Genomic DNA, 8,098 nt, shown 5'->3' with positions numbered 1-8,098 from the left:
ATTGGATCATTAGATTCAGATGACCTCTGCCAGCATTTGTCACTGTAAAATTACTCTTTTCCTCTGTGTAATTAATAAGTATTTTTGTGGGGAAACTCTCTAAAACTATGTAAATATTCCACTCTTCATCAAACTTTCAATTTACTCAGTATAAAAGAAGGAAGCCACCAGTGTGGACTCATGATTTCCTTTTTTATTCATGGGCTTATAATCCATCACTATCCTTGGTGATTTTGATGCTGTCACTGTGTCTGCGTGGGCCAGTCCTTTGGACACGCCCCCATCCTTCTTTGAGCACTTCTTTGCTTTCCCGAATAAGATGAGCCACACTTATCTTGTACTTTTCCTGACCCTCCCCTGGAATCAGCCATTTCTCCCAGGAACCTAGTTTCTTTTATTGGGGAATTATATTTAGAATCGAGATCTGGGTACTAGTTGTGCTCATCACCATTGGAGTGTCACAAAGCCCCTCAGAGGGCAGAGCTAGGGAGGGGAACACACACTCATGCATGCAATTACATCTTAGAAGGAAGAGTTGCGGGGGGGGGGGATATATATACACACACATGCATATATATTTATAGTTATTTCCATCTCTCCCTTTCTATGGATCTATCTATCCATATACAGAAAATCACGGGTTCACATCAACACCTCTGATTCCAGTCCAAGACCCCAGGAGTTGCTTCCAGCTCCTCCCTTTCAATCCTGGCAACTTCCTTCTCCAACAATGAAAACTTTAGCTCCCATTATCCTTAATAATTTACATTTTGATTCTTCTCCCTGTGTGTAACCAATCTCCCATCTCCCCTGCCACCCCTGTCCCAGATCCCCCTGGGGCCCAACACCCCATTCCAGATGGTCCACATGAGAATTCCTTCCCCACTGCTCTCAGGCTTTGGTGCCTCACAGCAATCCCCCACTCCACCCCACCCCCACCCTGCCCACAACTCTCCGTGTGGATGCAATCCTTACTTTCCGACGTGCTCTGACCCTTCACACTCGGGTGCCCCATGGCTCTCCCCCTCCCCCTGTTCAGATCCTGACACCCTCAATAGGCTTCCATGGCTCACCCGTCCCCCACTGGCATGACCCCTGTCTTGCTGTGCGTAACCTAGTGGGCTTAGGACTCTCTCTCTCTACCTAAGCTCGGCAGGCCTCTCAAACTTAACACAACAAAACGGAAAGTCGGGTTTCCACCCTCCACCCCTAGACTGTTTCTCTTTCAATCTTGCTCATGTCATTTTTTGATACCTCCAGCTCAAGCACCACTTTCATTGTCTCCACAAATTTTGAAAAATTGTATTTTCATCTTCATTTTGTCAAAATGTTTTTTAATTCCTCCTATGACTTTTTTGATCCATACGTTATTTAGAAGCGTGTTGTTTAATCTCCAAATATTTTGGAGATGTTCTAGCTCTTTTTCCATCATCGATTTCTAGTTTAATTCCACTGCGACTTGACAGCACGTTTTGTGTGGTTTCTATCCTTTCACATTTGTTAAGGTGTGTATTATGACCCAGAATATGGTCTATTTTGGTGAATGTTCCACGTGAGCTAGAGAATAATGTATATTCTGCTGTCGTTGGTTGAAGTAGTCTATAACTATCAATTAGATACAGTTGATTGATGGTGTGGATCAGCTCAAGTATATCTCTGCTGATTTTTCTGTCTGCTGGATCTATCGACTACTGATGAATGGATTTTGAAGCCTCCTACTATAATCATGGATTTGTGTATTTCTCCTTGCGGTTCTTCAAATTTTCGCTCCACATATTTTGACACTGTGTTGTTGGGCGCATACACATTTAGTATTGTTATGTTTTCTTGGAGAATTTCCCCCTTTATCCTTATGGAAATGCCCTCTTTATACCTGATCATTTTCTTTGGTCTGAAATCTGCTTGAATGATATTGATACAGCTACTCAACCTTTCTTTTGATTAATGTTAGTATGTCATGTATTTCTCCATCCCTTTACATTTAATCCATGTCTTAAACAACATAGAGTTCAGTCTTGTTTTGTTATCCACTCTGTCAGTCTCTGTCTTTTAATTGGCATATTTAGACCATTCATGCTTAAAGTGATTATTGATATAGTTGGATTAGTATCTACCACATTCGTAACTGTTTTCTAGTCATTGCATTTGTTCTTCATGTGTATATATTTCCTCTCTTTCTGCCTTCTTTGATTTCATATGATTCCATTTTCTCTCCTCTGTTAGTATATCAATTATACTTCTTTTAAACATATCTTTAGTGATTGCCCTAGAGTTTTTGTTAACCTAAAAATAAAAGGCCTTTTAAAGTGAAAGGCAACAAGCATTTATTGAGATCAAAAAGTTGTCTTTCAGGAATCACTGACTTAGGCAGAAATTCAAATAGTATTCTGATTAGGAGACAAAAGCAAAGAGTATTTATGAGAAATAGAAGGGAAACAATTATACTGGTAATAGGAAGACACTTCTATTGGTGCAGATAAGCTAACAGTGATGCTGATTCTAAACAATATTTTAATTTTCAGTTCAGTAATCATAAGATCTGCTTTTTTTTTTTTTTATTACCCTTGGGAACAGTTCTTTGAGACACAATGTTGCTTTAGGCCCAGTCCAAAAGTTACGTTGTTCTGTTTTAACACATCAAAGGTGTGAGGCGTAAAATGTGCAGGGCAGCTCTTTGAGGATGGCAGCTCTAACTCCGTCTTTTGTTTACATTATTGTTCACGTTTTCAATAATCTAGTCCACTTTCGAATAACATCACACCACTCCATCAGTCATGTAGGTACCTTGCAACAGAGAATTTCAATTCCTGTCCTCCATCCATCATACCATTACTATTATACATCTCACTCATCCATAAGCTATAATCACCCCCAAATAATGTTGCTTTTATTATTTCGAACAGTAATGTATTAGATCCATTTAGAATACAATAAAAGATTTTATTTTACCTTCATTTTTTCCTTAAAATTTTTTCCATATATTTTTTTTCTTTATGAAGAACTTCTTTTTAACATTCCTTGTAAGAAAGGTCTACTGATGACAAATCCATTCAGTTTTTGTTTTCCAGAGAAAGTCTTTATTTCTCCTTCACTTTTGAAGAATAATTTGCTGTATATAGAATTCTAGGTGCTGGGGTTTTTATATTTCATTCCACTCTCTTCTCGCTTGCATCGTTCCTGAAGAGAAGTCATGTGTAATTCTTATCCTTGTTCCTCTTCAGGTAAGATGTTTCTTTCTTCTGGATTCTTTTTTATTTAAAAATTTTTTTCATTTACAATTGACATTCAATATTATATTAGTTTCAGGCATACAGCACAGTGGTTAGTCAGTTTTATAACTTATAAGATATTCCCCCCAGTAAGTCTAGTACCCATGTGACACCATACATACTTATTACAGTATTATTGGCTGTATTTTCTATGCTGTACTTTACATCTCCATGACTGTTTGGTAATTGCCAATTCGTACTTCTGAATCCCTTTATCTTTTTCCCTCAGTCCCCAACCCCCTCTCATCTAGCAACCATCAGTTTGTTCTCTTTATCTATGACTTTGTTTCTGTTTCGTTCGTTCATTTATTTTTTAGATTCTACATATGAGTAAAATCTTATGGTTTTTGTCTTTCTTGTCTGACTTCTTTTACTTAGCATAATACCCTCTAGGTCCATCTACATGGTCACAAATAGCAAGATTTCATTTTTTTTTATGGTCGAATAATATTCCATTGCATATATGTACTACATCTTTTTCATCCATTTGTCTATCGATGGACACTCAGGTTGCTTCCATATCTTGGCGATTGTCATAATGCTGTGTCTGACAGGGGAGCAAAGGTATAATGGCCACTCTAACAAGAAGGTATTTTCAGACCAAAAAAAATGAAACAGGCAACTCCATAAAACAAAACAGAATTTATCATAGGGTAATTTACTTACAGAAAGATTGAGTCAAAGTGAAAGCAACAGTCTTGCAGATTATTTTCTGCTAACAGACCCTTGTTACAGTACTTTTTTAAATAGTATAATTCGGATACTAGTGATTGACAAGACAAAGGGATAAAGAGAGCAGTAGCACCAAGGACCACTTGTGATAGACGATTGTTTATAATCAATACTATGAGTTCGATATTTATCTAGGTTGTTATGCCACTCTGACTATTACTGACAAAAGTATTTATGACTACATTTTAAGGAACACAAATAATCAACTAGAAAGCTTCGATATGCTTGCTAAGGACAGTGAGGCTGGTCAATGTCAGAGCATGAAACTTAAAAATGAGATGAAATCCAGAACACAGAAATGGAATTGGTTTTTTCCACACCTACATCTATATATGCTGCAATGAACATAGCGATGCATATATCTTTTTGAATTTGTGTTTTGGATTTCTTTGAATAAACAAAGAATTATGGTAATACGGTAGTTCTATTTTTATGTTTTTAAGGAATGTTTTGTACTGTTTTCCATAGTGACTGCACCAGTTTGCAATCCCACCAACAGTGCATGCATGTTCCCTTTTCTCCATAACCTCACTAACACTTGTTTTTTGATTTATTGATGGTACCATTCTGACAGGTGTGAGGTATCTCTCATCGTGGTTTTTAATTGCTCTCCTCTGATAATTAGCGAGGTTCTGCAACTTTTCACATATCTATCTGTATCTCCTCTTTGGAGAAATGTCTATTCAGGTCCTCTGCCCATTTTTAAAGCAGATTATTTTGTGTGTGTGTGTGTGAGTGTGTGTGTGTGTGTGCGCGCGCGCGCGCATGTGTGTGTGTGTAAGTTGTATGAATTCTTTATATATTTTGGATATTGACCCTTTATCAGATGCATCATCGACGAATATCTTTCCCATTTAGTCGGTTGTCTTTTCATTTTGGTGATGATTTCCTTTGCTGTGCCAAAACTTTTTGTTTGATGTAGTCCCATTTGTTTATTTTTTCTTTTGTTTCCCTTGCCTGAGGAGACACAGCCAAAAGGTGTTACTAAGAGCAACATCAGAGAGTTTACTGCCTATGTTTTCTTCCAAGAGCTTTATGGTTTTGGGTCTTACATTTATGTCTCCAATGGATCTTGAATTTATTCTTAATATATAGTGTAAGAAAGTGGTCTCGTTTCACTTTTTTCCATTTATTTGTCCAGTTCTCTCAACACTATTTTTTGAAGAAACTGTCTTTACCCCATTGTATATTCTTGACTCCTTGTCATAGATTAATTGTGGGTTTATTTCTGGGCTCTCTATTCTGTTCCATTCATCTATGTGCCTGTTTTTATTCCAATATCACACTGTTTTGATTACTATAGCCTTGTAGTGTAGTTTGATATCGGGTAGCATGCTACCTTCAACTTTTTCTTCTTTCTCAATATTGCTTTGACTACTTGGGTCTTTTGCGGTTCCATATAAATTTTAAGATTATTCTTTCTAATTCTGTGAAAAATGCAATTGGTATTTTGATAGGGGTTGCATTGAATCTGTGCGTTTCTTTGAGTAGTATGGACTTTTTAATAATGTTGATTAATCCTATCCATGATTATGGTATATTCTTCCTTTATTTGTATCTTCTTCAATTTCTTTCATCAAAGTCTTATAGTTTTCCAAATACAAGTTTTTACCTCCTTGTAACCTTTAATTCTAGGTATATTTTGATGTAATTGTAAATGGAATTGTTTGCTTAATTTGTCTTTCTGATATTTCTTATTGGTGTTCTTCTGGATTCTTTCAAAGTTTTTTTGTCTTTGGTTTTCTGTAGTTTGAATATGAAATGCAAAAATATAGGTTTTTTTGGTATTTATTCTTCTTACTATTCTCTGAGCTTCCTGGATCCATGGTTCGGTGGCTCTCATTAATTTTAGACAATTCTCAGCAATCATTACATCAAATATTTCTTCTGTTCCTTTCTTTCTCCTCATATTCCTATTATGTATATGTTATACCTTTTTTAATTGTCTCACAGTTCTTGAATATTCTGTCTTTTTTTCCCCCATTTTTTTCCTTTGTTTTTTAGCTTGGGAATTTTATACTGACATACCTTCATGCTCACTGATTCTTTCCTTAGCTGTGTCCAGTCTACTGATGAACCCATCGAAGGTAGTCTTCATTTCTGTTACAATTTTTTTATTATTATTATTTCTATTTTTTTTTTTTTTGATTCTTTCTTAGAATTTTCATCCCTCTACCTACATTACTCATCGGTTCTTTCTTACCCACTTTTCCATTAGACCTGAGAAGTCATTTTCCTTCTTATCACCAGCCAAATCTCTAACCAACTTGATGTCTTAGAATTCAATTAAATTCTGACACTAATTAGTGTCAGACTTCACAGATTTAAGTGTTTTGTCCCACGAGACTATTCCCACTTTAGATGCTCAGTCTCAAGTATTGGGTTCCCAGGTTACCCACACTTCTCTCCAACTTGTCTACAAAGTCAGAGGTCCCCATGACCTCCCCTTCAGGTTTGACTATTTGTTAGAGACTCACAGACTCAGGAAAGTGCTTTACTTATTATCACTAGATTATTATAAAGGATATAAATCAGGAACGGCCAAATGGGAAGGATGTGTAAATGTAAGAACATCCAAACCTGTAGAGAATTTTTATAAAAATTTATTTGAGTAGAACAGAGGATATGCCTGGAAGCAAGATCTCAACAGACGGAAAAAAGTTCAGAATGACAGTTTGCAGCTTCTTTTATGCATTTGAAATTAAGGGGAGAATTAAGGAAGCAGAGACTGGATTACAGGATAATTAATAAGACTAGGTGCTCTCTCGAGGGTGGTTATGCTTATTTCAAAGGTGTGTTAACCTAGATGCACAAGAATAATGGTCTGAGCTTTCCTAAGGCAAAGCTAAACATTTTATGCCCAGGGCATGACTACCCACCAGGATCTATCCAGTTAGGAATTTATAATCGGATTACCTGTGAGATTACTTTTTTTGCCCACAGATGCATAGGGCAAAGTGGAGGCGGGGGCAGGAGGCATAGAACTTCCATGTACTCTCTAAGTGGGTCACCCTCCCAGTACTTTGATGTGCTCACCAACCCAGAAGATCTTCAAAAATCATCATTTAGAGATTTCTATGGGAAGTTTCATAGTGTAGGCATGGTTGATTATTTACTCAATCTCCAGCCCTGTTTCCTTCCCAGAGGTTGTGGGGGGCGGGGGAGGAGGGGGCGGGAGTGGGGGGGCGGGGGCACGGAATGCGCTGAAAATTCCAGACTTTACCCATTACAAGACTTAGTCTGTCTGGTGACCTGTCCCAATACTGAAGCTATCTAGGAGCCTACCAAGTGGCACCTCTTTAGAATAAAATGATGCTCCCATCACCCCCTATTACTCAGGACATTACAAGGGAATTTGGAGCTCTGTATCAGGAACAGAGGACACAGGAGCCTTACTATATTAATCACAGTAGTTTCAAATTCCTAGTCGGATGACTCCAAATTCTCTGCCACATCTTAGTCCTGTTCTCAAGCTTGTTTTGTTTCTTCAGATTGTGTTCTTTCCTATCTTTTAGCATGCCTTGTACTTTTTGTTGAAAGCCAGACATGAAGTATGAAGTATGGATATTTATCTGGCTAAGATAAGTAGGCTATTTGTTAGATAAGTAGGCTATGTAACATTTGCTATGCCTGTAGGTGTCAGATTTGATTGCATATAGTGTCGTCATTTTTCTCTACCTTATTGTCTTTGCATTTTTCTAGAAACTCCCTCTTAAATACAATTATAATCCTCTGCTGTTATGCTGGAGTCTTGAGGATGTGCTTGTACAGTATTGTGGAGGGGAAACATTCTATAATATTATGATTAAATCTCAGGGTTTGCTTTTCATTTTAAGGGGCCAGAGGCTTTGAGCCGTGACCTTCAAAAGAGTTTCTTAGCCCCCCTCCCACACATACACACATTTTCCATTTTCCCTGCTCCCCTTTACTAATAGACAGGAAGGCTAGACGGGTGGAGTCGTCTAATTGCCCTTGAGCTAAATCAGATTTGGCTCTGGTAGAATAATTCCTCTGGGAGGCAAAACAGTCTGGGTGTGTTTCACAATGGTTACTTTTCCCCATCTCTTGGGAAAACGGAAGAGTTTTCTTTCCCTGAT

The sequence above is a fragment of the Pteropus vampyrus genome, unplaced genomic scaffold, assembly GCF_000151845.1.
Source record: "Pteropus vampyrus isolate Shadow unplaced genomic scaffold, Pvam_2.0 Scaffold233, whole genome shotgun sequence".
Classification (NCBI taxonomy): Eukaryota; Metazoa; Chordata; class Mammalia; order Chiroptera; family Pteropodidae; genus Pteropus; species Pteropus vampyrus.
This window is presented reverse-complemented; position numbering follows the sequence as displayed.